Source organism: Rattus norvegicus, chromosome 16 (genome assembly GCF_036323735.1).
Source record: "Rattus norvegicus strain BN/NHsdMcwi chromosome 16, GRCr8, whole genome shotgun sequence".
Classification (NCBI taxonomy): Eukaryota; Metazoa; Chordata; class Mammalia; order Rodentia; family Muridae; genus Rattus; species Rattus norvegicus.
Genome location: NC_086034.1, coordinates 7,141,015 through 7,147,878, shown reverse-complemented (window position 1 = coordinate 7,147,878; position 6,864 = coordinate 7,141,015).

Genomic DNA, 6,864 nt, shown 5'->3' with positions numbered 1-6,864 from the left:
TCCTTCTGGTCCCTCCTGCTGATGTGCTGAGGCTGAGGCCTGGCTATCTCTGCTAGGTCCTGTCACCACTGCTGCTAACCTGACTGCCGACATATCCGTGAGATGTTTGCAAGTGAATCGAGCTGCTGCTGCTGATCCTTGAGCTGAACTGCCAATTTCCAGACAACACAGACTGGAGTTGCTCCAAAGAACCTTTCTTTTTTTTTTTTTTTTGGTTCTTTTTTTCGGAGCTGGGGACCGAACCCAGGGCCTTGCGCTTCCTAGGTAAGCGCTCTACCACTGTGCTAAATCCCCAGCCCCCCCAAAGAACCTTTCTAAACAGGTTCACTTCCCCTGTATCCTTCCTTTCTTTCCCACTACCTCTGGTGGGTGTTGTGCTAAAAGGGAGGTTAAAAGTGTTTAAGAACCGTCAAAAGTAAGATCTGAAAATTTTAAGTAGACTATTTACTATGTTTATTTTAACATAACCTATATGTAAGTTATATTAAGTATATAAGTATTCATATAAAAATATAAGTATGCGTATTCTTTCTTAACTTATTTATTCTTTATGAGTTTCACATCATGCACCCCAGTCCCACTCATCTCTCCATCCCTTCATATCCACCCTTTGACTTTGCAACCTCCCTGCTAAAATAAAACACACACACACACACACACACACACACACACGCACACACACACGCACACACACACAAACAATCCAGAGCATAGAAAACATCACTGTGGAAGCTGTAGTGTGTCACAGTGTCCCACAGTGTACCCCAGTTCACACAGCTGTTCACCACAATGAGTCATTGGTCTGCTTCTGCCACATCATCGACTTTGGATCCTTATCGGGACTCCTCCCGGTTATCCCGCTGCTGCTTTGTGTGACGGAGTACCGCATCTTTGGATCAACAGGGCCAGCCTTTGATGTACCCAAACCATAGGCAGATGATATAGATTTGGGGGTGGGTCAACTCAGAGACCTGTATCTGGGCCTGGATGGCGGCTAGCTAGTCGTCCCACTGGCTCTGCCTTATCTGCACCACCAGGGCGAGCTCTCCAGCATGGCTCTGATGAGGCCACCTGTTGGGGTAGAAATCTCGGCTCGAATCCAGACAGACCACAACAGGCCAACATGGTTCCACATGGAAAGGTTTAATGAGAGAAGAAGAGTAGAAGAGAGAGGAATAGAGGCTGGCCATGAGCACGTGGAGGGAAAGGGGGAGGGGAATGGGGAGAGAAGGGACAAAGGGGGGGTGGGGAAGAGCAGGGAGCAAGAGAAGAAAGAGCAAGAGAGTGAGGAGAGGGCAAGCAACCCCTTTTACAGTCAGGCATACCTGGCTGTTGCCAGGTAACTGTGGGGGTGGAGCTTAGACTGAACGCCACCAACACCACCCAGTGCTGCCATCAGCAGGAGGCAGGGTCGGCTCTCCTGCTCCCATGTCCTTGGGGTCAGCTCACCCACACACACCTCCAAAGCAAGTTCGAAGTGCTGCCCAGCCAAGGGGTGGGGCCCACTGTCCCAAGTACTGCAGTTTGTGAAGGGCCAGCTTTCCTGCCCTCACACCCTTGGGGTTAGCTCGCCAGTTCCTTCACCATCAGGGACAGTCCCACTGTGTTGTCCAGGTGAGGTTCAGGGCCTGCTCTCCCATGCTACAGCCAGTGGATGGGCAGGGTTAGCTCAAACTCTCAGAGCCAGCTCTAACCTGCTGCCCAGGCAAGGTGCAGGGCCTGCTCCCCTGAGTGCTGCAGGTGATAAGAGGTGTGTGGGGGAAGCCTTCATATTCTATATAGTATTCTAAAAGGGTTTAGAACAAATCTATAAGTAATGAGACATAAAATATTCATCGCTGTAAATTCCATTTAGCTGATTAATTCTCACAAAATACCATTGACTTTATTCAATTCCTGTATCCTGCATAGTCTCCACTGACCTATGAATAAAACTGGGGCATGTGCATGAAGAAGCTGTTTGATATTTTTTGCTTGCTCCCATTAACAAGAAAAAAGTGGGAAAAAAAATGTGTGCCAGGGCCTCACTCATTAGAAAACCCAGTCCCTCCTGTGTGGTGACGTGATTTCATTTAGTCCAGACTAGCCTCAAATTCATGATCCTCCTGCCTCAGCCTCCTGAGCTCTGGGATTCCAGACAGGAGACACCAAACTTGACTAAACACTACGATGTCTTTGCTGAATCAAGTAATAGTTTCACATACAGGGAAAAACAACAATTTCTCAGATTTCTAAGCTGTTTATACATCTTCTGTAGACCTAAAACATTTTAAGATTTAGTCGATATTGTTAGCATTTACCCCCGTCATTCTTTTACATCAAAACAATAAAGAAAATAATGAATAATGAAAATAATGAATCGGGCCTCCGTTTGTGAAAGTTCCTGGCTGTTGTAGGGTAAACACTGTCCCTGTTGCTAATTTCAAGCCACGACTGTGACAAAGGGATGCTCAGTGCTGAGTTATTTTATGATGTTTCTGAGTGCAGATACAGTAGGAAAAAACAACTCCAAGAACACCACAGCGAAAGCACGGAATTGCTTCGAATGTGGTGTGAGCTGGGAGACTCACTCCCTCTATTTTAGCATAGCTTCATTAGGTTAACATAATTTAAGTTTTAATAATGGCCGTGTTTCACCATGGCCTTGCAGAATTTCCTGGAAATGAGCGTTTGGCTCTCTTGAATGTCTCTGAGCTCTCTCTCCTGCACCCTGCTGCTTCTAACACGCACTAAGAATTCAGTATGTGACCATTGGTTTTCTTCTATTATAGAAGGGGGAAAAAACGGGAAAAGATTAGCTGCAGTAAGAGAAACAAGCCCACAAGGAGGTTTCTGGAAAGCCCAGGTGGTGGCTGCCCCCCCTTTGTCTAAGAAGTTTCAGATTCATTTTCTCCCAGAAACGTCAGACCTCTGCCCTCGTGTGTCAGTCTCCTTCCCAGGCTGGCTGAGCCAGATGGACCCTCCCCACCCCAACCCGCACTGAACGCTCACTGAGCACTCAATGCCACTGTGCTCACCCATGTCTGACTTCACACACTGTCAAGTGACACCAGCAGATTGTCTCCAGCAGGTGACCATGGGATGACAATGACCATCTCAGTCTACAACGACACCTGGAAACATTTGTGACTTTGCCACCGAGAGCATTTCTAAGGAGAGAATCAGGCAAATCTGACTCCAGAAACTCACAGGATGAACGAAGCCCAGGGAGGATACACTGCTAAGGTGGAGATAATGAAATCTGTGTCTTCCTGGCAACAGCCTGGGCTCTGTGCACGAGCTCTTACCCCAGGCCAGCAAAGTATTCTGGGTAGAACAGAGCAGCGCCTTTTATTTCGAAGCCTCGGCAAGTCCTGTCTGTAGCCTGGAGACTGCAATCAGATTTAAATAATCAGAGCTCAGAGGAAGGTATGCCCGCAGCCAAGTGAGTTGATAATGTAAGAAAAAATCTAGATGACCTTGACCAGAGCAGTAATCTTTTTAGAGGTCCAAAGGAAAGAGTTGGAATGTTTTGCATGGTAGTGTTATAGAGGGTGCCTGTTAGGCCATTTCCCCAAGTCTGTCACGGTGCCTTCCTAAGCCTATGGAAGCTACAACACAAAGAGCAGAGCCTAACGTCAATGAACTGTTACCTTGATAATGAGATATCAATGTAGGTACATAGTTACAGTAAGTGTTGCCCTCTGGTGGTGTGTTGATAATGAGGCTATGCTTGTGTGGAGGTAGACAGATTATGGGAAATTTCCATACCTACTGTTCAATGTTGCTATAAAGCTAAGACTTCTCAAAAAAAATTTTTAAAAAGTGCAATGCTACTTAAATAATAAGTTTAACTTAATTCTCAATTATAAATGTTACGACTTCCAACAGGCCCAGGCAGGTGACCATGGGATGATCCCTCTGAAACAATCAGCCAAAATAATGCTCCCTTATCAAGGTTGATTCTGTGAGGAATTTCATCACAGTGATTGTGGTGGTTTGAATAAGAATGGCCCCCCTTAGACTCATATATTTGAATGCTTAGTTGTCAGTGGAACTGTTTGGGAAGGATTGGGTGTGGCCTCAAGGGAGGAGGTGTGGCCTCGTGAAAGGAGGTGTGGACTTGTCGGAGGAGGTTTGTCACTGGGAGTAGGCTTTGAGGTTCCAAAAGGCCATGCCAACCCCAGTCTTTTGGTCTCTTAGTCTCCCTCTCCTTTTTCTTCCCACCCTCACCTTCTGACTGCTGCCTGTGGATAAGATGAGATGCTCTCTGTCACTGGCTACTGCTCCAGTGCCATGCCTGTCTGTTTTCCACCATGATGATCATAGACTAACCTGAAGTGATAATTTCCAACCCTAATAGGCCCATATAAAAAACACACAATCCAGTTATTATATTTATAATCTATACGCCTAGATTGGGCAGACCTAGCACTATTCTAACTTATTCCCCAGCTATGAGACCCTCTGCTACTCGAAGTTTCCCCTGGCCGTGTGGTTCTGGTCCGTCTTCCTTCTTCTTCCTCCTCTTCTTCTATCCTCTCCCTTCCCTTCTCCTTCTCCTCCTCTACCTGCTCCCATCTCTGAGACCTCCCGTCCCACCTTTCTCCTTCACTGCCCAATCACAAGCCCAAGCCTTTATTGAGAAGGAGAAGGTTCATATGAGACCCCTTGAGTATATATGAGATAGACTGCTTGGGCAGCACCTCTTGAGGGAGAAGAATTAACATCAGAGTTCAAACAGCATCAGGACGACCCACAACACTAGCCCTCTACAACTGTGAGGCCCCAGTTAAATGCTTTCATTTATTGAAGTTGCCTCGGTCCTGGTGTCTCTTCACAGCACTAGGACAAGTAACTAAGATGGTGGTGAAATGTAACTGTTATGGTTTGAAAGTAAAATGCCCCATACAGGCTTCTAAGCTTGGACACTTGTTCCCAGCTGGTGCCACTTCTTTGTTTGAGCTGAAGGAAGTGGGTCACCGATGACTCAAGGACTTCAGCCTGTGCTCTCTCTCGTTCTGATCTACTGAGATAGGAAGAGCAAGCTGCTTCAGCTGCCATGCTTTTCCCACCATGACAGACTGACTGTAGTCCCTCTGCCAGGCACCAGAGTAGATCTTCTTTAGTCTAACTTGCTTCTGCCAGATATTTTTTTTTCAGTGACAAGAAAAGTAGCTAATACAGAAGATTTGTGCCAGGAGTGGGGTTGCTATCATAAACCTGACTATGTGGTTCTTAGGACTTTGGAACTGGTGGATAGGAACAACTTGGAAAAACTTTGAGGTTTTAGCCTAGCAAAGCCTTAGGATACTATATTATAATATTATAGTAAAGAATACTCAAGTATTAGAGAATTATGGTATAGAATATTATAAGTATTTCAATACTGTAATGCTTACAAGTATTCTTACACGATACTATAAGATGGGGAATTCTGGGAAGTGCAAGGCCCTGGGTTTGGTCCCCAGCTCCGAAAAAATGAACCAAAAAAAAAAAAAAAAAAGATGGAGAATTCTGGTAGGAGTTGAAAAGACCAAAATGCTGATTGAAATGGAGGAAACACATGGGAACAAGAACTCTGTTGGAAATTGGACTGGAGTCTTGTGTGTGTTGTATTCCAGCAAAGAATTTGTCTGTGTTCTAAAATTTGAGTGAGAATGGGTTTTAAAGAAAGTAATGGTGGAGGAAATTTGAAGACAGTAGAATATGGATATTGATGACTACTTTTAGCCATGTTTACAGGGAAGTCAGGATCAGAAAGCAGAGCAGAAGAATTGGAGAAACATGTAACACACAGAGGCAGACACACACACACACACACACACACACACACAGAGAGAGAGAGAGAGAGAGAGAGAGAAATTAGATGCATTATGCATTTGAACAAAGAGGACCAAAGTTTTTAAGGAAATTAGGAGCACCATTACAAAATGTCTCCAGGACCAGTGAGATGGCTCAGTGGTGAAAAGCACTTAATCATGCAAGCCCGACAGCCTGAGTTTTAGCCACACATCATGTGTGCACACATACATACAAGAATAATAGCACTTGCTGTGCAAGCAGAAGGATCTGAGTTCAAACCCCCAGCACCCATGTCAAAAACCTGGCATGCCTATGACCCCACCATCAGGAGACAGACACTTAAGGATACTAAGAGACCATGAACTAGCAGAAAGAGCGAGCTTCATGTTCAGTTTGTATCTCAAGGAAATCAGATACATCCGGTCTAGAGAAAAACGGCTGATGGTCCCCACCTGTACACACACAGACCCACGTGTGAATACTCATAGGCATGCACTACACCCAACATTCACTTACACACAAGAAACCTTGCACTTTGCACTAGACAATAGGAAAGTCTCCTTGAGGATGAGTCCCCACCATTGAAGGTAAAACTTTGTGTAAAACTGTAAAGGCATTGAAAGAGTTCCCTCCAAAGAGATCCTCCATGATTCCCTGTGCAATCAGGCACTGAAAGAGTGTCTTCCTAAGTTCAGTCATACAGGCACTTAGAGGATTCTGCAGTACAGTCTGAGGGTAACAGGATACTTCAGGTTAACGACAGAACCTGGCATTGGCCTGGAGCACTTGTGTTCAGGCATGCAAAATGAAAAAGTTACAAATCCCAAAGGTTTGCACCAAGACTTTTGACAGGACCCTGGAAGATAAGGCTAGATGTGAGTCCCTGCAGATAGGCACCTCTAAATAGGCCATGCACCAAACTGAGGGTGAAGTCTAGGTTGTCCTGGAGACAGACGATTGGATGCTGCAAATACCAAGAACATGGGATGACTACTGATAAAAGCTGTGGGCACTGAATGAAGCCAGCATTTGTGTGGCAGGCACTAGGGCCGTAGGGGCAGGGCTTCTCAAGCCTGTTGG